The following is a 24,218-nucleotide window of genomic DNA, read 5'->3' as shown; positions in this document are numbered from 1 at the left end:
CCATACATACACTTTTTGGGATAGTAATATAGAAAAACACTAATTCCACCTCACAAAAGTGACTGTGTTACCGAGTTTGTTACCACTATTTACCTCAAAGCCCTGTATGCACTTCAACTCCATCAAAAGTATCAATATTCCCACAATAAACTCAGCCGCTCTGGTGTCAAAGTCTTGGGCGCCGCCGTCCATCAGGCAGCGGGGGTCTGACCCAACACATGGAGAACCCGACTTTGTGGAATGTTCTCCAACACGATATTTTGGTCTGAGCTCTTCGGTAAATTGCTGGGCCTTGTCGTGAGAGTGAGTGGGAGGCACCATACTGTGCTGGTGAACTTCTGGCAACCTCCCAAATTCCTTCTTCCACGCAGGAAATTGAAATATTGTGCGCTATTGGCATGCTGGTGGTCATCCATCACCGAGTAGTTGTGAGAGGAGACCCTGCGTAGATCAGAGATGAGCTGCTGCGTGCGGGTTCAAAGGTAAAAGAGCAGAGGGCAGAGTGAGGGATCACGCCCCATCGAGTCACTGGGACACTAGATTAGCGATTCTCAACCACTGCGAAGGAAAATTATTATTGATCATCAGCAAATTTCAATCAGAGATGGATTGATGTCTTATTTGTGACGTTTCAGAAAAAAAATCCACAAACCCTTAAGCCATAAATATTATTAAATACTTGACTATATTATGCATTCTATTTTTGTTAATATAATGACTATGTATAAAAATCAGGGCAGTTTTTTGAAATTCATTAAGCATAACTAATTAAAGGGTGGTAAAAGAATTCGTTGAGCAGTGTTATTCTTTATTGGCTGATGATTATACATTCACAACAAACAATATCTCTATTTAGGCCAGCAAAGAAGTGACATGCAGAATAATTAACCTGTTGCCACTTGTGGCTTTGTGTTCAAGCAAACAAGTTTTATATCATAAAAATCAATTTATGATTGTAATGTCCAATCGATTTTTCGCTAAAAGAGGGGTTCCTGAATTTTCTGACTTATGAGGGAGATTTTTTTTACCCAAGAGAGGTGTGTCTATGTCCTTGTAGTTGGAAGGGTTGTTTTCAATTAAATTATTTTGAATTGAATTTTATGAAGTCTGACTGATTAGATAGATGGGCTAAGGAATAGCATTGCTGTTGTTGTGTGGACACAAACAGTGGTGCAACACATGTAGATGTACAATATATTCATATTCTTAATCAACATCTCATATTACTGCTGCTTAATGAGTTCCGTCTCCATGAATTTATCCGTTTGCCTGCATTACAGTATTTTTGTCCCGAGGACAAATTGTTGAATTCTTGACCTCTTTTTTGAGTCATGTCAGTACTGCATGTTTTTAAAAAGTATTATACAGAGCAAATGTTTGTTTATTTTGGGAAGGCTGGAACAGGGTAATGGCATTTTCATTGGCTTTAATGGGGAAAGATGATTTGAGGGCCACCGCATTGTTATGCACCGACTGTCAATCATATTTGCCAAAAGTGATGCTTCCGCCATCCACAAGTGCATAATAACGATCAGGAATAGAAAGTCGCAGGCGCATGACGGAGGTGGAAAGGGGGGTGGGAGTGGGGATGATGCAAACGCGAGTGTTATATAAAACGTATAGCGCACAGTTGGAACCAGCCGGCATGGCCGCGATGATCCTTTTCTTTCGTTTTCCGTCATTTATAATCTCTTCTCCTCTTCTCTGCAGTCCCGCTTTCCTCCATTGTGAACTTTTGACCTCCGGATGCCTGCTTCCCACGATATCCTCAGGCACCATCCTCACAGGAAGTGACATCAATGGGACTTAAAAAGTAAAAAAAAAAAAAAAAAAACAGTCGCAGGACGGCGTGTGTTGGATGTCCAGAGCTGGATTGTTGATGTTGTTTTGGATGCTGGATGAAGGATGACGCGGAGTGGAGCAGCTGGATGAACACACGCACTGGAAACTGAGTGAGTCGCTGACTGGCTGCTTTTTTCCTTCTTGTTTTTCATCCATTCATGCAACTTCCCATATGAGACACTTTGCGCATCTCATGTCGGTCGAGACGGGAACCCGCGTGGGGAATACCAATTTTGTCATGTGCGTTGATGATGAAGATCATCCTTGTTTTGATTGAGAGTGGAGGATGAGGAGACGGGATAGTGATGAATGATCTGCACGCGCGTTTTGTTTGAATCCCCCCCCCGTCGTCTGGTACGCTGAGGATCCGAGTTGCATGACAGTCCGGCTCGTGTCTCGCCATGCATGTGGATGGCGTGTTGTTTATTCGCCAGCCGTGTGCGTATGCCTCCTCCTCTTCCTCCTCACCGGGGAGGAAGAGTCAGTGAGACCCTGTCGTGCACCCAGACAGAAAGTGCTGCAGTCACGTGATGTCTGCTCTCTCACGTTAGGCTGTCTGTATCCTGCTCAGCACGCAGCGCCTTCACTTCAACTACCCAGTGGAATATATGGTTTCGAAAGTATAAAAATTCAGATCATGGCAGTCAGCACAGAGAATTAGTTGTTGGGCTGTAAAAAAGAGGGAGGAAAATGTATGAGGCATTTTGGAAAATGTTAGTAAATGTTTCTTTCGGACTGGACAATGAATTGGTCTTACAGGTTATTTGATTTTGAGAAAAAAATGCAAAAGTAAAGTACTGAGGTTATTAAGAAATATGACGAAGACTAACTTCCACTAACAACCCAGGCTAAACATAGCTCCTCCCCCTCCTCACTTCAACATAGTGTTCCCTCACTTTTTGCAGGTGTTATGTTACAGTGAGCCATTTTAAACAAAGAAACCGAAAAATTACTTCTCTACTTTTTGGGGTACTCTCAATAACCAAACTGTACATATGAACAAATATTGCCTGTTAAGTCCTTCTTGTTTAATATTGAAGCAATACTGATGCATTTAATGTTATAGTAATGTTAACGGTTTGTTTTCAAACATACTAGTTCTCATTTTTGTAGAATCGGCATATGGCATTATTTTTCTCTGCACAAACAGCAATGATGTGATGAAATTGTCAAAGCACATAGTGTGTCCCATCAAATTCTGCTAACTTGCTAACTTTGTCTACCTATCGTGAGTTACTGCTTTACCCACTTGTTATGTTGCAGGTCAAAGTGAACACTTTTGTATTTTTCTTCTTCTTTAGGCTTCCCCCCTTTTCTGTTTGGAAAAAAAAAACCCAACAACCCCAAAACTCAAAATATACAAATTGTTACCTAAATATCTATGTCTATATATATATTTTTTATGCTAGCCGCATGTAATAATAAATGTAATTTGCATTGTATTTTAATGATGAAATATTTTGGCCTTATTTCCATAATTTTTACATCAAAAAAGGCAATCCGATCAGGTCCCATACATGCTATATTATTATATGTGAACCTGGCTGCAACAAAATGGGGTAAAAGGGAAAGGACAGAAATGTCTATTTCTTTTCTTTGCCAATATTATACACTCAATGTCCACTGTATTTCATCTCACACCTTATTTCACCTCAGACACAAGTGTTCATACATGACAGGCTAACCGGAATTAAAAGCAAACTGCAGTTTGTAGAGCAAATCATTGTCTTGTATCAGCCGCCTCAAATAATAGAAGGCCACATATATAAATAGATATGCACCTCTGAACAAAACCGATATGCTTTAACAGGCTCTTTCGAGTCAATAAAACAGTTGCGCCCCGGTGGAACACATAACCCCAAAATGGAAAGAACTTTGGAGGAACGTCAGCACCTGCTGTTCTGCAGCACTTGGGCCTCACTGGAGAGGTCATATTTAACTGCTCACAATTATTATTTATGGCCTTACAGAGGCACGGCTTCCACTTTCAAACTGGTCGCGTCATATCGCCGGCTCGCACGGCTCCTACTTGTAACCTGTCGTAAAATAACACAACTTTGCCTTCTGCTATCTTAATGCTAACCTACAACACAAAACGATATCGCGATAGAATTTGTCGTGTGGCTAACAAACGTGTTTAACAGCAATGGCTATTTGAACACCATTGGTGCAGCAACACTTGGAGACCCACAATATAGCAACACATACAGGCACATTTTATTTTTCCTTTGCGGAAAAACATTTACGAAGTCATTTCCAGTAAATGTTAGTCATATTTGTTTCTTTGTGACTGTATTCTTCTGACCCTGATGGCGGAGTTTTGCACAGCAAAAGTTGCAATGAATTGATCATGCACAAACAGTTTAAATCTCTAAATACTTTATTTAATGACATCATTCATATTTTATGAAGAACATTATATTGTAGAGGGATTTCTTTTCAAAAAATGTTTTTAGACACTTTTTGCTACTTCTGGGCCAGCTCACTCGCTATTTCGTCAGTTCACTGCAACTATAATGACATCAAGCAATATTGACTTTACTGAATGTACGGCAACTTGCAGGTTGTGAATGAGCGCCGCACTGTTGCTCTCTGTGAAATTATGCATGAAGCAGCCACAACTCCTTGTGTGTTTTTCTCTGTGTGGCATGTGTGTGCGTGTTCAAGTTGCACGATTCACTGCGTGTGCGTGTAACTCACACGACAGTTGCCCGTCCGCACTGATAGCTTCATTATCCGAGGCTTGCGTGTAGACGCCGGCGCCTAATTTTTTCGGTTGAATGGGGCACTCAGTCATATCGGGCCAGTCGTTGAGACTGAGGTGAGGAAACCACTCGCGAGCGGTGCCTGATGAGCAAGAGGTCAGTTAGGGACTAATTAGGCAGACGGGAGCGACGAAGCAGGGCCGTATATCCTCTGTGGTGACAGAGTGCAGACGGGGGGTCTATTGGCACTCGACAGGTGCAAAAGAGGAGCGGGTGTCAGTCGCTGGCGGGGGATTGGAAACCAGAGATGAGGCCGCGCCACATCACGGCCGCATTCTACGAGGTCACTCGCTGGCCGCTAGCCTCTTGCTGCCTTCCGTGTGGATGTGCGTGTGTGTGTGTGTGGGGGGGGGGGGGCGGTCAGAGGATCAGCGCGTTTGGAGCGGCAGTGGTCATCTGTCATAGCGCGTCTAGCTCACGCCCCAACAAAGAAGACTTTTTGTGTGTGTCGGCTACGATTATACCGCACCCCCGTGAGGCGCTTTGATCAGTGAGCTGTAAAAGCAACGCTGAAGAAATGCCGCCGCGATGGGTTGTGACATATTTGATGCTAAAAAGTTGTCACATTGATTCTTGTGTGCAATTAAATGGGGGAATAATCCACCAGCCATTGTAGCGTCCGTTATGGGAGGAGAAATGGTCACTGTGTGAAGTGTTTTTTTTTTTCTTTTCCCGTCTCGCTCTGTACTTCCTGGCTGTTCTGCTTGAACTCAATAATCCCGGTTACAGCCATTACAAATCCTGCTGTCTTGACGTGAGACCCCAGACAGGAGACCGGACCTGGAAATGGCTTTCATTTAGCATTCCTCTGGGCTTTATGGGCAGGTGTTTAACATTACAGGCGGGATCTTTATTGGTCGACTTTAAAGGCAATTTTTTGCGTCTTTGCTTACCTCTCAATTAGGGACAAACACACAATGCACGCACAACGGATGTAAAGTGCGTCGAGGTTTACTCGAAAAAATCTTGCATGTATGAAGAAGTCTAACGCTGGCAGTATGGATGCACGGGTCCACATCCTCTGAATAGGACGATGACCCATGACCATCATGGCAGTGATGATGTGACCTGCCATGTTCAAAGATTAAGGGCTTGTGATGTGTAAATGTTAAATTCACCTTTTGTCAACAAATACACAGCTTTGTGTACTCTTTTGGAGTTTCGTAATACCAAAACATCGACTGTGGTATTCAATTTTGGAGATGGTGAAACTGGAATGGACTCGTTATTGGCCATGCACGCGTAACCTAAAATACTATATTTTTGTAGATTGTTTTCAATTCGTCAGTTGTTATTACCCGTAAGTATCCTTGTACCTTTTGTTTACAAAAATGTGGAGTCTCTTTACAGTTTGGAAATCAGTTAAGATGATGAGATGAATACCCCAAAATGCTTGTAAAAGTCCTTTTTGGCATTCAATTTCATTCCAGTTGTCTAGGCCAAAATAGGTTGAAAATGTTGCATTTTGAAAAATAATCTCCCTCACAGAAATATGGCTTCATCCGGGTTCGCAACCGGATTGCTGACTGTTACAGCAGTGCGGCACACAGAGCCCCGGAAAGAAGGCGTGACCAAAAGTGATGAGGTTTTGGACATGCTTAGCAAAAGGGAAGCTCGGCTCACTGACCAAACGTTTCCTCGTGTCAGAGCGGCGAGAGGTGAAGGTGTTTGTATATTTAACTTTTCTAATCCCGGTTTTAGAAGGATCCACTCGGGCTCAACAATGCAGAAGTGATATGAGGGTCAGCACGACTCTAGCTACTCTGCAGACTAAATCCTCCCGGGTCAGCCTCAGACATAAATCATGCAGCTACAGTGCGTCCTTCTCATGTTTTACCATCTCTGAGAATCAAGCCATAAAGAAGATGATTTGCGATATTGATCACGGTAGTCCGATTAAGACGTGTGGCGTCGCCATTGTGGCAGTTAAACACATTCCTTGTTTTGTGGAGGCCGTTATTCCTGCCTCTTAATCACCCCCTTCTACTTTTATAACCACTCCAAGTCTTGGTGTGTGGTTGGGGAGTGTGGTAAGGGGCCGAACCACATGTGGGGAAAAGACAAGGAAATAACATGCTGCCAGCGCCGCCTCTCTAATAAACCGACCACCACGACCGATGTATAAGATCTGTGGACTCACTGTACAATAAATGGCAAACATACATTGAATGCTATTTAAAAAAAACTTGGTTACTGGTTTCGGTCTACATCAGGGGTGTCAAACTCATTTTTGGTGCGGGCCGCAAGCATCATAGTCATAGTTTACTTCGGAGGGCCATTATGATTTAACCCAAATAAATGCATGAATGTATATTATATACAGCAGGGGTGCACAAGTCCGGTTTAAGACCAGGACTGGACTTGGGCACCCCGATATACAGTATAGTCTACACAACAAACTGATGGAAAAACTAGTTTTGAAATCAGAGACTACATTTTTTAAAAAGATCAATGGTAATAAAACTTGCTAGCAACATTGCTGTTAATGAAGACAATTTGTAATCTTAATATTGACATATAAAGTCGATGCTGAATTTGTCTTGGCGGGCCAAATAAAATTAGACTGTGAGCCAAATTTGGCCCACGGGCCATATTTTGACTCCTCTACATTTTAAAAAGTGTTACTTGTTTTCACCTGTGGTTTGGATCATTCATCCAAGGATGAAAATAAGGAATTTCCTTGCTGTTTATGAGGCAAAATTTGCAATGTTTTTCTTAAATTTATTTTAAACAGACACCTGGGATCCCAGACGCCAAATTGTCAGTGCCGTGGGTGACACTGTCACACGGGTCCTAATGGCATCATTTACGCAGGTCACGACTGAGCATACTGTCGGGGTGACGTGGGGGTTGGGGATGGCACCCACTGCTTGTTTACTCTGTGCTGGATGCCCCCCCTCCCCGTTGGTCAACAGCTACAATAATTATCACCTCACAGGAATTTGGAACCCTCGTGTTAAATTCCCTTTGACAAGTCAGTTGGAGGAGTTCAAGGAGGTGGGCACTGCCTCCGAGGTGGGTGGGGGATGGGGTGCCAGCAGTGGGTGCAGGGTGTAGTGCCGTGTTTGTGTGGTGTCCAAGGGAGAAGACCCCCACCAACTTATGCAACCTTCGGACCCCCAACACGGCAAACATGATTTGCATGGCGTTTACAATGTAAATTGGTTTTGGAAAAGCTGGATTTCACTTTAGAGCGCAACAAAGGTGGTCTTTGGGTTTTGAGGGGAGGGGGCATTGCAAACAAATGAAAGGCATTGGTCGAAGAATGTAAGGACATGTTTTTACCTTAATGAACACAAAAAACTACAAAGTTTGATGCCAATCAATCCCACAGTAATCCAGGTAACATCAAAATAAACAAATGGGTGATTAACCTGCGGGTTTTGGTGGTCTCAGTAAATAAGCCCCGACGCTGTTGCAACTTTGAACACCTCAGCATTTGTGATTTTAATACGTTTGTTTGTCTCAAGCTGTTTTTTAGCACACAAGTGTAAATCATTGGTTTACAAGCGAGGTGAGGGCGCCGTAAAAGAAAGGTGGCTGTTAATGCGAGGTTGACTCGGCGAGTAAGCGGAAAAGACGCAAAGGAGAGAGATGGTTGGGCACAGGTGGGCGCAAGTACTGACATGCTGGACTCGAGTCAAAGTGCCGATATTTGCGTAAAACGTACTGATTCGATGTCTTCACTCAAGTACCAAATAGGTTTTTGTTGCTGATGCCACCTCCGATATTTGGTTGAATAATAACCGATTAATCAACCGATTCATTTAAAAAAATTATGGAATGAATAAAAAGTCTTCTTTTTTGGTCCCTTAATGCTTGCAACAATAAGGATATGAATTACAAGCAGAACATTTGACTACTGTGTAATTCTCCTTAAGTATTTATTCAACTTTGCAACAGGGGTCGATGTTTGAAGGAACACTGTCTCATGTTGCCAATTACCAATTATGTATGCCAATTTTGGATGATTTTAAAAAGACCAACGATTACATTGGGCTGTAGTACAAAATATAATTGTCCCTTTTCTTATATCTATCCATATTGATAACGTGACAAAATGCTGTTTAATTTTTTTCTGACGTTACTGCTGTCCTTGTTTTTTCCTCCTTATAAGAGTGAACGATCTCAATAGATCAAAATCTCAATTTGTATCTTCCTTACATCATCTTCCGTCGAGGTTGGAAAAAAAAGTATTTTGACAAAAGATGTCAAAGTACAGATATCTGATTTTAAATGTGAATTTTTAAATTTGACTTCCAACCACAAGATCTTTTATTTATGAGTGTAACCTAAACCAGTGTTCACCAACCTTGAGCCATGACATAGTTGAGCTACATAATAATTGAGGATTGTTGTCAGAAAATAGCGTCCGGCACTCTGTAGTGGCGACAGCGTGGAAATGGATTCCCATATGAGAAACCTATTTTCCGCCCATGATTGTTGTCCCGCACTTATCCATTTTTATGTTTTCCTTCCCAGGCGCTCCATCTAGTAGCGCGTTCGCTTTTGATGATATCGCTTATGATGTATATGCGTCGGTGCGGTTTCCAGTGTGATGCGTCGGCGGCGTTATCGTACACGTTGAGCTTAAAAGCCGGGGAGGTAAATGGGTGCTGACCTGAAATGTCACGCTCATTTTAACCTTTGCCAGGAACCAACGACTGCGCTCTGCCCTTAACAGTCTGCTCTAAACGCTTCTAATTGTGACCTTGAGGGCAGCCACCCTTAAAATGAAGGAGGGTGGGGTGGGCCTTCACACGATATGACAAACCAACGTATCCTCGCCGTGTCATCCGATCAGCGCTTCGAGTTTGAAAACTGTGATTGACGAAGTGTGTTATCGCAGCAAAATGATTATTTGTAAGCTCGTTGCAAGCGACACAATATGCAATGATTTGACCCTTGACCCAGAATCTTAACTGGCCTGTTACAATTCTCGAGCTAAGCAATCAATGTCAATAATAGATCCAACAAATGTTATGCGCCCGAGATAACCTTTAAAAGCAGTCCTTGAAAACTTTGAAAGTTGTTAAAAATGGTGGCTGCCAGAGCACCAAATACTAAATACTAATCTTCAGAAATGACTATAAGGAAATGTGCCTGAAAGATGATTGTTCGAAAATTGGCTGTGAGCTGACATTCTTTAGAACTTTTGGGAAATCTTGAGGACTCCTTCACTGACAAATAACAGGAACAGTAATGGCGGAAGACAATCCGCTACAAATAGCCATCACTGCATAACTTTATCGATTGGTTTGAAAAAGATCCGACCCGATCAAGATCAGCTGTTTGGATTACAGTGCCTTAGGTTCATCTCGAAACCCTAACCCTAGAGTAATTTAGTTCTTCCGGCGAAACGGTTGGTATTAGACAGGAAACAGGAAGTCCACGGGGCTCGCTCGACTTGAATTTTCTGAGAATGCAATGATCTCCAATTTGTTTGATCTCGATTTGTATGCTAATGAGGCAGGTTTTATGTATGGAATGCAAAGTGACTGCTGGCCTGTGTTTGTTCAGCCGCTTTCATGGTGGCGCCTTCATCCTTCAAACATCACTTTGTCGTTCGTATTACCCCCCTTGTGAGGATAATCTCGGCGGCCCGTGTAGCGTTTAGCCCACGTGTACATGATTGCAAGCTCACCAATGCGTGTACACGCAATCGTGTTGCTCCGACGTGGCTCTCTTGCCAAGTCAGCCGGCGTCTCTTCGGCCTTTCGCAGACTCGCGCTTCTCTCGGCGACCGACGACGAGACGCCCATTCACACGAGCTCTCGCATGAGCGCACAAATCCACAAACAGGACTCCAGCCCAGACTGGCTCACGCTCGGCACTCGCTCACTGAGGTGGTAGTAGAAGAAAGAGGGGGATGGAGATGAGAGTGGACTGATTGCCCCGACAAGCGCTTAATTAATCCCCAAGACGTTTTTAAACGCTGTCATGTCTGTGAGCCAGTCTTTGGAGGTCAAGCACTCCTAAGCTCACTTTTCACCAGGCAGTTCTATTGTCAAATGTTTTTAAGGGTGCTGCATAACCATCTCTTGGCACACTTCAATTAGGATTTGTGGAATACCTGAAGGGTGGGCTATCGATAGTTCTCAAGAGAGGTCCCGTCTGGTACCAAAAGCATTTCAGATTTGAATGCTTTGATCACCATTTGAAGGATTCTGTGCTCTGCTCGTTCCTTTGCTTCCTCTCCTCTGCTTGTGTGCATATGCGAGTGTGCATATGCGTGTGGTATCGCCTCAGCTTTGACACAAAAAAAGGGAGGGCAGGCGTTCTTTTGTTTTATTGAGCTTATGTAGGAAGCATGCAGCAAATTGTGGCGCCATGAGGTGTTGCTCTGATGAAGTACAAACCAAACCATCTGGACCACGTTGGCCTGCTGTGAACCAACATCTATGGAGTCAGTCAGTGCTGCTGAGGGGCTCGTTTGTTACAATGTGTCCTAGTAACTGTTGAAAATGGTCACGAGTAAGAATGGGAAGGCTACGAGGGCCCGTTTGCTTTTCCAGAGGTTTGCACATCCTCTATGTGACACATATGTGCGGAGGTGGATTGAAGTGTGTGCAGGAAGTCATTTGACTTTGGTGCATTCATGCAGCACCTGCACTATCTACTTAGACTGCGTCAGACACAAAATAGGCAATCATTTGGTGGAGAGTGTGCACTTGGAGAAAAGTGGGAAGCAGATAAACCACTGGGAAAATGCGTCACAAGCAGGAAAGCAGTGCAATGTATTTCAACAATATGCTTTTATTGGCAGTAGTCTAAAACCCTTCTGCAGCCTGCAAATTTCCCAATGTGGGACTGATAAAGAAGTTAAGCCCATGTGAAATATTAGAAATCTTTGTATGAATCTTTATATGTATTTGTAAAGGCTGAATTTTCAATGCAGTTCAGATACTGAGGCCAGTTTGTGGCATATGATCAGCGAATATGAAAAGAAGACGCTTGGCCAGGGGGGGGGGGGTCATGGGGCCTGATGGTACAAAGCTCTCATTCCTTGCTCCTCCATGTGTAAAATGTCTGGAGAGCCCGGGGAGGACTGGAGGCAAGGCAAGAAGCAGAGGAGGAGGTGTAGGGCGACTACAATTAGTTGGATCTTCTAATCACCGGGGCAACACTCATTTAATTGACATGTGAAATGTGAATTTGTCCAACAAGTGGATATGACAAAGGAGCGGTTGTCTGAGGTCTGCTGGTGGAAGCGGCAGCTGAGGGTTTTAGGACAAAGTCTTTGTTAGGAGTACCAGTGTGATTGGGTTGGTCGTTTGCTCTCGAGGAGATTATGACCCGTTATGCCTTTGACCTCTTGTGGATCAGTAACATCATGGCACTGACACGTTCCATGACCTTGTTCCTCCTGGGGTCTGTTTACACAACAAAGATGACATGAACAGGAGTGTTTATTTTTGAGAAGGGGTTTACATGTTGCAGGCATGTAAAATTGTCTCCAAATTGAAAGAAAAGAAATTCGCGATTGAAGTAAGAAATGCAACTGAAAGAAACCAGATTTCAGTTCAGATGTTGCTCCATTTTAAAGTCCTGGTCAACTCTTACACGGTGGGTGTCATCAGGCCCAATAGAATTAAAAAGGAAAAGGACGCTAGGGAAATGCCATACTTTTTAACAACAGCACCCTAGAAGAATAGGTCCAAAGAAAATAAAACAGGCCCCAGGATTGAACCCTGGGGCACTCTGTTTAAAATGATGTTTTAACAAATGTGTGAGTGATGTCATACATGACAAGGGTAAAATTAACATGCGAGTGCTTACTGCTCTTGAGTTGTGCGATATACTCGCCGCAGAACACCAAACATATAATTATCTTTCCGGACAAACGAGAGTCTACTCTCCCAAACCAGATCATAACAGCTAAGTCTGATCTGTGAAAGGCAGCTTGATGCTACATAGCTTCCAAACTATATAGAAGAAGCGAGTGAGGTAAATAATAAATAATATATATAGCCTAAGTGTCATCTTATGTGGTGACTACAATGCAGTGTTTTTTTTCTGTGGTGAATGATTTTGGGGGGGCACTTCATCGCTCCCCGTCATAAATATTGAACAAGTTTAACACAATTGTCAGTTCCACATTTTTTGGAGTAAAATGAAACACTTTTCCGCACGCACGCACGCACGCACGCACACACAGACACACAAATGTGAAAATTGAATGTTAACAGCATCAATCACGAAAAGCAAAGCAGCAGACATCACAAGTCCTCCGGTATTCACATGAAAAGACCTTTTTATACGGTCTGGGGCTTGTTCAACAAGTCGGATAAAAATCCTCTAAATTGAAAGGCTTCTTCCTTTGCTTGTGTTCCCACTCTCCACTACTCTGTTTCATTACCTTTGGCCAGGCAGCTTTGTAAGTGATGTTCTGAAATCAATAAGCTATTTCAGGTTAGAAATCATCACCTCCGTTGGAAGTTAAATCATCTGCCACCCAGTAAAAGAGCCTCATTTCTTCAGCATATTAGAATACATGTGGAATTATTATTATTATTTTTTTAATGAATGAATCTTTATTTCCAACATGATTTAAAGAATAAAAACAATAAAAAACAAACCACAAACTTACTTTGCACAAGGCTTCATAACAAACATCAAAAATAGAATTTTGTTTTATATGGTCACTATTGCGCAAAGCTGCACCTACCGGGTGAGTTGAGAACTCATCCCGGGGATTCTCTGTACTGACCTGCATGATGTCGCAGAGGTGTCCCCTAACCCTCCACCAATGACACAAGTACGTTTCAGTCAATAAAAATATGTACGCCGCTTGTTCGACCTAGCACATTTCCCAAATGCTTTAGTGCTCTTTTTCCCCTTGTGGTTTTGATGTGTCAGCATAGCAGCAGATGGTTTCATTGTCAGAGGTGACTTTGTAGAAATGGCAGAGAGTCAGAGGAGACTTTCAAGTGTTTCCGCCAGCGTAATCCTCTCCTTTTATCTCTCTGGCTGATCTGGGCCAAATCTCTGTGTGAGAGTGGTTGTGTTACTTTGGATGCTACGACTCTCTCTGCAGCGCTTGGCCTTACTTCGAGTCTCACTACAAAGTCGTGTTTTCCATCAAATGGTACAATGCAGCTCAGGTCAGCCGTGATAGTGTATAACAATAGACTGAGTGGGATTCCACCGTTGCGTGTAGAGGCTGGGGTCAGTTTGCTTAGTAGCGGGATTTACTCAGCAAGCCTCAATCATGACCCTTAACGATTTGGACCCATCAGCGCCATAGAATGTGTCCAGTACTTCCTTATATCAATTTTCTAAGATTGGTGTTATCTTGTTTTTCTGATTCATTCTCCTCATGGCATAGCAGATATGTTTAGCGTCCTGTAGGTGGCAATATTACAAAGTTGAGTTATGCTTGTATTTAACAAATGACGTCAGGCAAAATTTCCAAAAGGACGGACAAATCATAAAATCGTTTATGCATGGATAACAAATACTGATGATGAGTCCGACTGGCGAACGTGAGCATTTTCCTGATGATTATTTTGTGATTTCTCTTCCCTGATCCGCTCGGATGGGACGACAAACATTAATAATACACCTGTTTGATATTGTGTGATCACAAATCCAAAATGTATGGCCAACACCCAAAACGGACTGATTGGCAGACACAAATAGTGACGAGGAGAAGTGTTTTAAACCACTAGGTAGTGGTCAGGCTCGCTAATAGTTAGCTTAGCTTCTTCAATTTGATTTTACTACTACTTTTTCTTGCTTTTTGCATTTGCCAGCGTTTTGCATTTCTGGAGCGGCACCATGGAGTCCCTCGCAGGGCAGTTCGGATGTTAATAATGGATATGTACCATTATTTTAGCTGGTTGCTCAATGATAAGTATGGTCTGTCTGCGCTCCGGTGCGATTACCTCCAGAGACGGAATATCGACCGGGTGACTGTGCCCCACCCCCGCCCTCATTGCGTGTCCCGGGCATTTATACTGAACAATGAGGTGAAGTAAATGTGCATTTAACCCGGCTGGAACAGGCTGTGTAAAAGGGCCTTTTGTACCCGACCAATGATTTCAACAAAAAAGAGGAACGTGACACTGTAAACAACTTAGGACATCATGTTTTCTCTCTTTTGACTGTTGTCTTGTTCTTGGTAGACAAACTACTGACTCACCAGACTGACTGTGTAATTGAAATTAATGCACTGGACCAAAAAGTGATATGGAAAAGCACTGTAATATTATTGCCCTTTATCAGTGTTTTCCAACCACCGTGTTGCGCACACAACTTAAAATAACCGTTATAAATTCTAGATTTTAACGTGCCAGTGAATTTGACAAGGAATGGTATACAAAGAACAACAATGGAGGACATTGAGCATGTTGAGTTGTGTCTATATATATTTTAAAGTTATATTTATATAGTATAATTATATTACCCTGTATATTTTTTTCTATCCTTCATAGGTGAAGGCAACCATAAGGCAATAATGTGATGCTAAACGATTGAAGATTTTATCTTCTCACAAGCAGATGCCACCCTGCTCTCCGTTTTAGGCCGTGACAGGCTGCTTGGATTAGGTCCAAGAATCACAGCTGGATCGTTGCGTGCGTGTTCTTGTTAATGGGGTGTCGAAACCGGGTCTGCATCTTCACCGTTTGATTGGGCGTGCTGGCACAACCGCCATGCAAGGTGCTGATTGGACGGCTGGATGGAGACTAGCATACAGGTTCTGTGTGTCTGCCGTGTAGCTTTGGCCCGACGCTGCACACATTGGGTGTATTTCAGATTGGAGCCATGTACGCACGTACATGTGTGACTGAACTGCTCATCTGTGCAAGACTAATAATTAATTATTAACGGGAGATTTGATTCCAGCATCCCAGCTCAATGTGGCGGGGCAACCCTCTGTTGGATGATTTGGACCGCCATTAAATACATTTTCAGACTCATTATGGGTCAAGGAGCCTTAGCGGACAGTAGAACTATTTAATTTTTGTACAGTAGCTCAGAGAAGAACAGTGAAAATGATGATGATAAAATTACAATGGAATGTCACTATTGGCGAGGCGGATAAATTCCAGTCCATCTTTTGATCGATAAAAATCCGCACCAATGTTTGCTTGATGCTAACAGAATGCAAAACAAAAAATTATGAATAAATAATGAACAAAAACTATACCAAGTAGACAAAAAGAAAAGCTACCTATAATAAATATTTACAAAACTTTTAGAACTTTGGAGTACTCATTTTACATACAGTATTCACACACACATAAAGCAGTCACACTATCATTTTGTGTGTGTGTGTTTCATTGTGCACGATTCTGCAGCTTTCCCTTATCCAAACCATGGCAGCGCTTGTCAAGCCCAGACGGCTCTCCTCTGCTGCCCACCTGTCAAAAAAAAAAAAAAAAAGTCACCTGGCCGAATGTCTCAATCTTCTTCTTAGCTTAGCTTAGCTTGCAGCCATCTGGCTCAGCAGTCCTGCCTCCCTCCTCAATAAACTCTTGTCACTTTCAAAGCAGATCAGAGCTTACCTGGCACAGTAGTCTTAGCAAGCCTTGCTATCAAGGCAGACAGTTCCATGCAGGACCGTGTTTTCTTTATGCGTGCCTCACAGATGGTCAAGGGAGGAGGCGGAGGCAGGGTGATGGAGAGAGCTCATCTGAAGCTTCAGCAGCTTTGGTGACTCTCAGGCCAGGCGGTGTGTCTGCGGGCATCTGGAAAGGCAAACGCAAACTCGACAACGACCGATGACGATGTGCTGTTGAGCTCCTTTGACCTTGTCGTGTGTCACAATCGCCACTGACTCGCCTAAATGATTATTTTGCTTAATGATAAGGATGCTACAAAGAGAAGAGGGGAAGGAAGGACACAGTAGGTTTAATGTCGGGGGGCTTTGTATGGTTTGCGATGCTTATGGCTTATGTATACCAGTGTTTGCTATATTTTTTTATTTTTTTGCCAAAGCAGTTCATTCCTAACCAAATTTACAAATACAGTACACCCTTGGTTAACGAACGCCGCGGTTTACAAATAATTCGATTCATGAAAAATATAAAATGACCTTGAGTAACGCTGTTTTTGCTTTACGAATAGTCTCACGTGTCATACATACTCTGTTTGCTTGTCCATATGAATGTTCTTATATTGAGGTTTTCCAGAAAAAAAAAAAAAAGCTCCAAAAGAAAAGCTGTTTGACCCCGGTGTCATAAAGGTAGCTTGACATAATCTTCCTCCTCTTGTTTACTTTCCGTGGTCATCTGTTGGTGTCTGAGTATGTTTAGGCTGTAATAGTCGGGCAAGCCGTTTATTTCACCTCTTTGCACCTCTCTTAACAGGAAGCCGTATGCTCTCAATTGGATTACGGCTAATTAAATACTCCACAGTCAACAGACAGAGGTGTCGCACTGCCCTTTGCTCCTGCCTTTGTTTTCGTACCACTGCTCCAGCAGAGGTTAAAGCTTGATTTTCTTGAAACGTCTTCACTCGCACGACACAACCAGTCCCAGAGATCCGATGCCGAGATGACAATGTTCATTTTTGACACTTACGGATCCAGATCTATGATTGGAAATCATTTGATTTGCAGGTAGACCAAATGTTACGACCGGCAACTGTCTGTTCTGACCGAGATGGTCAACTTTGAGTGAGCACATCTGTTTCCAAGCATGTCAGAGGTTTTAGCTTTTCAAAGTGTTGGTATGCACCAATAAACATTGGGCTGGTTTTACCGGGCTTCCATAAATTGTTTACCCAGGCGTGTGTTGCCGCAGTCGTCAGCCTTGTTTTAAATTTCTATTTTTTTTTTTGGAGATTTAGTTCGAAGCCTGTGCCTTCTGCATCAACCAACTGTTGCCCAACTGTGCCCCTCAGACTGACTGGCTGCTAAATCACTCATTGAATAGAATTGAATTTGCTCCCCACCAGGATGGCCATGTCTGCTTGTCTGGATGCATCTGAGACAGCGAGCAAGCTGACACCTTTGGCTCACGGCTGCATTAATGCGAGATGATGCTTCAATTGAAATGGCTCATCATCCTAACATGGTGGTCCATTTTTAACAAAAACAGGATCACTCAAACATATCAAAGATTCCACTGATTGTCTAAAAATAAAATCAAGAATTTCAAACTGGAGGTGACAAAAGAGCCAGAAAAGGCATATCGGCTCATACGAGGCTTCCGCTCGACCGACAATTTTAACAAAATACTGCCACCGCTTGCCTTCTTCTGATTGACCTATTCAAGACGTACTTTATAATTTGGTTCAGGTCAGTTCAATGTACAGTGTAAAATGTCAGCTTTGTCTTCTTCACGCTGATGCTCTTTGTATTAGTGAGGTCAGCGCTTTATCGTCCTACCGGGCTGTTGACTATATGTACGGGCTTTAATAGCATCATAAGCTGTTTATTTCAAACCTTTGCACCTCTCTTAACTGAAAGCCGTGTGCCTCAATTGGATTACAGCTAATTAAATACTCCAAAGAGTCAACAGACAGTGGTGTCACACTCCCCTTTGCCCCCGCCTTTGTCTTCTGACCACTCCTCCATCAGGACACCGAAGTGAAGCAAACTTCTTTCCGAGCGGCCAGTTTGTCTGCTTTGCGGCGTCACCCGTAACAGACGTGCGACCGTCTTCGTGTTAAGATAATCATTGGGCAATTAATGGGGGACCAAAAGGGGACTGTTAGTGATGTGTGATACCCGCCTGTGTGCGAATGAAGGGGGTGGTTCGGAAAGGTTCTAGGCGCTAAAAACAAACACAAAAGCTAAGGCCATGCAAATATAATGTATATAATATAATCGCTAAGTTTCTCCTGATCTGCTTGGAGCATGAAACCCTTTAGTCTAGATATGGCATCATGGTATTTATTTGGAAATAAAAATAAATAAATAAATATTAGGATTCTGTATCCAAAGATATTAAAACTCAAATGATTGGACTAAAAGTGATGACGTGCCTAATTGGTTGACCTTTCTAAGTCTCGCATACCCTGGAGATAGAAAGTGTGTTTTCCCTAGCAACAGGCAGCAGACACTATTTGAGACCTTGTTATTGTCACTCTTGTTGTGGGTTTTCCACAAAGTTCTAAGCACTTGATGGTACACCTCTGCCTGTGCAGTGAGTGACAGACAGCGAGCAGAAATGCACCCAAACATCAAGCATGCTGGAAGCTTAAAGAATCTTACTCATCTTTGTTAAACCCCTCTAAGGGTTCAAGAGCTGCCGAAAACACTTTCCACACATCCACAATGCAAGTAGTACGCGTGTGATTTCCTAAAATCCTTCACAGCCTTTGAAAGACTCAGGAGAGCTGTTGACTTTTTTTTTTTTCTCCCGTGTTTTTTCTTTTCATTGCGCTTTCAGTGAGTGTCATGCTTGTGCGCGTAAGCATGTTTGCATTCTGCTATGATCAAAAGACTTTTTGTTTCTACTGCTCTACATTTTGGAGGTGAGATGTGGACCCATCAAGGAGGAAGATTAAATAAGCTATACTACGGTTCCTTGTGCAGGCAATATAATCGTAAAACAGCGCTTTCCAAATGCTACAGTTGAGTCACGTCACCTCTACATAAGTCGACAAAAACCTCATTGATACTACTCATGCGTTCAAGTAACACAAGAATGTTGAAATTTCTACTTTTGAGTCAGAATTGTCATCACTTCTTTTCCCGAAGTTGGCTTTCCAATTCGGCAAAGCAGGCAAATCCGCTAATGTATGATTCATGCTAGTTGCTACTCGCGTAAACATGTTTTGTTGCATGTTTGGACTCATTCACATGGTAAAAAAAAAACAGGTGTTTGCTGACCGTGTGAAAGAAAGAAGGTACAATTTTCTCTCGACGTTTGTAACTTTTTTGATCCGTCTTGAAGCATCAAATTAAGCCAACACCCTTTTTTTTTGTTTTTAAATAGGCTTTTTGTTTACTTATCTTTCAATCCCGGAGTTCAGGTCATGAAAACTGTGAGCAAAAACTAAAAGTGTTATGTTTTCTGAATCAAAAATCAATTTAGCTTTAAGGTGGCATGTGGGTGGAGAGTAACATGGCGAGAAACATTCAAGTGAGTCGAGGGGAAGGTTATGGGCTCGGTTTGGCAGTCAAAATCATATTTGCATTGAGAGAGATTTTGTCAGTCCAGTTAGAATTGTTACATGTCATTTCCCTCATGCGCCCACTGACCTGTGACTTTATGATAGAGTGGGTGGACGGATGTCATACTTTTCAGCAGAAATAAATTATTTATTACTCCTTTCGGGAATCTCATCCCTGCAATGATGATGTAAACGTAGAAGCGAAAAAAAAGCAAGCTTTTAAAAAAAAAAAAAAAAAAGTTGGCATCAACCATGCTAATAATATTTGAAGGATGCTCACAGGTTGATATGCTGCCCTGCCATCTTGGGATTTTTATTACTTAAAATATGTTATAACAGCTGCACATTTCACTCAGCGATGACAGTAAAAGTGCCAAAAGCTTCCGTATTTCAATACGCCTTTTGGAGTCTCTTTCAAAGAACATGTGACACTTTTCAGAAAAGTGTTTTTTGTGTTAACAAAATGGAAATCTTGATTTTGCCAAGCTAATTATAGCTTGCAGCAGGTTGCTAGGCAACCTAATGACGGCAGACAGCGGGGAGTCAAGAATTTAACCTTTGGCTGGATGGAGCCAAGAGGTGACATTTGATTTTTCTTTTTCGTATGATTTATTTTCTCCTACTAAATCTAATTGGATTTTCGAATATATAAGTGGGCATATTTTACTCAAAAACAAAAATGAATTATATTATTCTATGTGCAATACACACAGGAGGCCACAACACTGTTTGCTAGCAAAACCCAGCAGAATATTTCTCTCGTGCCTGGTGTTTATTCTTCTATAAAGGTCGGCATCTTCTGGGCAAGGGGGTGCGTCGCTCGTCGCCAAAATAGTTTTGAAGTATCTGTGAAAAGCCTTGTCTTAATCCATTTTATTTGCTCTGCTACCTCCAGCCATTTGTCCAGCTTACTCCCCCCTCAAAAAAAACCCAAAACAAAAAAACACTCGGCTCCACCAAGCTATCGCAGGGATTTAGTTAGGGAGACCAGAGGTGCAAGAAGAGAGAAACAGACAGTTACAAAAAAAAAAAAAAAAAGCCATCTGGTCGAGGATGTATGTAGAAAGATGGGGGTGTTGGGCTGGGGGTGAGGGGTGTTGCAGGGCTGAGGAGTCCTGCTGAGCAATCGAGATGACGGACAGCGGTGAAGAGTGTTTTGCGTGCTCCCACATACATGCAAAGTAGTCCAACCTGTGAGCTTTCACGGCTCCCTCGGGCTCTCAGGTAAACACTGAGTGGCTGAGGTATGCGCAAGAACCCCCCCCCACCTACCTCGGTGCGTCTTCCTTGTTGTTTGTGTATGCTACGTCGGCCGCTTCGAGTGTTCTCCTCACATCTGTGGGTTAATGTTAAACAAGGAAGTTTATTTCTGCCCATGCTAGATCAGAGAAGTTGAGGTTAGCAGGTGAAGCAAACAGCATCTATTTTTCATGAAACGACCCCCCTGTAACCCCCCCCAAATAAAAGAAGAAAAATCCCCTCTCGGATTCGACACAGGCTCAATTGTAAAGATACTGTGAAATGGGCGCACAATTGTTTCTCTTTGCGCTGAGCAAATATTATAATCCTATTCTCTTATGCTTTTCCATCTTGCCTAATGTTCGCCCGAATGGCGGCCCCCTTTCCCTGAGTGAGACCCCCTTAGCATGTGTGTGTGTGTGTGTGTATTTGTATGTGTTTGTGTGTGTGTAGGCTTCATTTTTCACTCTCCCTTTGGGGCTCTGTTGTCAGCGGGCAGGCCTTAGGAAGTCTTTATTTCTGCCAGGCTGGGCCTCTTGCGTTCCTCCACCCTCCCCTCCCTCCGTTCTCATGGATAACCCCACCCCCTCCCGTTGCCCAAACCCAGCCCCACCTGCTGGGATCCTGATCCCGGGCCGGGGCAAGGCTTCGGCAGGGGGACAATTACTGCTGCTACCCCCCCAATCCACTGCCCCCTCCTCCGGCTTTGATCATCTGACCACATGGAAGCATAACAGCTGACCACATGTTTCAACAGACAAGAAGAAGAGAGAAAGGAGGAAGAGTTCGAATTGAAGAGAGAAAAGAAGAAAAGACGCCCCCACCCTTCCACACCGCCACCACCTCTTTTCATTCGAGATGAGCCCAATGCCACTCTGGATGGAGGCTTTTCAGCCCGTTAGTGCTAAACTTTCCTTTTGATGGCCACCATTTATTTGAATCAAGCTTTCTTATCGTGCAATAGTAAAGTTGGCCATCAATTTGCCAACACTTTTTTTTTTCTCAGGGAGTGCCACCAAGAGAAAAGCAGTTTGAGGCTTTTTTACCCCCCCAAGTAAATGAGTGAGTGCTAAGTCTGCTGGTGCTGCCGGCCAAATTGTCCCGCGGCCAACTGGGCTCTGCCGCTGCTTTGGTGTTATGTATGGGCACTGTCTGGCATGTTCTCAACCTTGGGCCCCCGCTGCTTTATTCACGCAGATTCCCTCCGCAAAGTCACAGGCTTTTCATGTCGACCCCCGTCTGACGTTTGGTCACCGTGTCGGATCACGTCCCCATCGCAAATAAGAAAAAAAACCAGGAGCCACTTAGATGCTGGGAGGGGTAATTAATTAAAGGTTGTGTCATCACAATGCACCTAAAGTTTTTTTTTTTTTATGGCAGTAAAGTCACACATGTCTGGCGATCCACCTCTTGGGTGACGTCTCTTGTGTTTTGGGTATCGCTTAGCCGGATCTGAGCCAAGAGCCTGAGATGGAAAGTGACAGCCCCAAGGGCGGAGAAAGCGAGAGAGAGAGACAGAGCGAGAGGAGGGAATTTGCTTTGGTCCGCTTGTCGGGGATGGCCTCTTAGAGTGTCCCAATTGTGGAGGAGATCACTTAACCACATTAGGGAGCGCCTCAAAAGAACCTCTTGAAGCGCCACTTTGGCCCAGTCTGTCACAACGAGCCTTGTTTTGACTGTTTTGCCACCATTGTCGGAGCACGGCTCACTGTCACGACCAGCACATGTACTTACCGGCCAGGTACTAATCCTTACAGATAGTACAAGAACTGAGACACCAGTACTGAGCCAAAGTTTCAGGTAGGCATGGGCGCAAGTGTAGATGGTATGATAACCATAGATAAAGTTTTCTCCATTGTTCCAGAGGCACAGTAGTTAACGTCAAAACAAAACACAAAATGGCATTTTTCGAGATGATTTAAAAATGTAGTACAACGGTACATATTTCTCAGAAAATTTGTAGCTTTTTCTTTGCTTTTCAATATCTTTCAAATGCCAGAGTGGAAATATCACCCATGCCAGTAAGCTAGTTGTTTGACTTGGTAGTACTTATTGAAATTGATTGAACCAATTGTATTCTCTTTAACATTAGAATTTAATTGTGGCTAGGAGAAATATTACATTTATTTTTCCCTAATTGAATTGAAATCAACACATGAAATAGAACTCCACATGCTCTTGTAATTAATAAATTCTGTCAGGGGGACGAAAATCAAGAATTAATCACTGTGATGCCATTTTTACCTGCATGTGACTGAAGCGTGATATAGTTTTATTTTGTTATATTTTACGATCTGTTGATAACCCAAACTTTTCTAGGCATAACACCTTTATGTTTGTACTTAAATATACCGTGGCCACATAACCTAGTTCAATTGAACTGTAAAGGGAGTGCAAGTGTGTGTTGTTGAGGTCACTTAAAAGTAAAGCGATGGTAGTTAATCGACTTCTACTCTGGATCGTTTACAACCTTTGCTCTGACCATTTATGACCCTTCCACCCTACGTAATAATAAATATATTTTTCTAATCTGGCAGTTAAGCGAAATTAACGAGCGGCGGGCTGTCGGCGTCGACCGTTTTAAGATCCCGGACGAGGAGCTGAAAGGCCTCGCCAGCAGCGCGACCATGCAATAGTGTCAGGAAGCATTTTAAAGTGCAGTTATTCAGCGCTTTACACGGCCTCGTAAAGCGCCGACATGGCCCGATAATGAGAAGCATGAATGGAAACTTGCAGTTGCCTCTGGCTCAGTGTGTGTGTGTGTGTGTGTGTGTGTGTAGTGTGTGAGCGCGTGCATGCATGCGTGTGTATAAATGTGTGAGCATGTACTTGTAGAGAGTGGGAAGAAAGCAAGCGAGCACGAAAGAAACGTCCACACAGCTGCTTCCGAGTTAACCCTACAATGAAGAAAACATAAAATGAGATGAATCTGCTTTAATAGAAAATATGTTTAGAGCCCGTTGTGTGTATTAAAACTATAAGGAAAGCATTTTTTTTATTTCATTTGCTACTAAACAACTAGATAAAAAGTTATATTAGCACCACGAGTTTGCAGATATCAAGCAGCAAAGCTATTCAAAGGCTAAAAACGTTGATTCAATCATTGCTACATGCTAACAAAACTCGTGCGAACATCATGTCTCAAAATAAACATGATGTCATTGTTTCAGAAAGCTAGAAAGTTTGCACAAGCGTGGTACATAATGGTCCATGGAATATAAACCCAGTAGGGTTCTGAGGTCATCAGACTCGGGTCATTTAGCGGAGTCCAGATTTCAAAGCAGCATTTAGCGAATGGAATAA

General features: G+C 42.9%; 1 long non-coding RNA gene across 2 annotated transcripts in view; it reads left to right on the top strand.

Annotated features, from left to right (window-relative positions):
- Positions 1–1,482: 1,482 nt before the first annotated feature.
- Positions 1,483–24,218, top strand: part of LOC119128056 — a 128,622-nt gene continuing 105,886 nt past the window's right edge. Inside the window, exon 1 of one of the 2 annotated variants that reach the window (XR_005098925.1) lies at positions 1,483–1,952. This is a non-coding gene — a long non-coding RNA (uncharacterized LOC119128056). The remainder of the gene's footprint in view (positions 1,953–24,218) is intronic. The other variant, XR_005098927.1, reaches the window with a different exon arrangement.

This window comes from Syngnathus acus, chromosome 10 (assembly GCF_901709675.1).
Source record: "Syngnathus acus chromosome 10, fSynAcu1.2, whole genome shotgun sequence".
Taxonomy (NCBI): Eukaryota; Metazoa; Chordata; class Actinopteri; order Syngnathiformes; family Syngnathidae; genus Syngnathus; species Syngnathus acus.
This window is presented reverse-complemented; position numbering and strand designations above follow the sequence as displayed.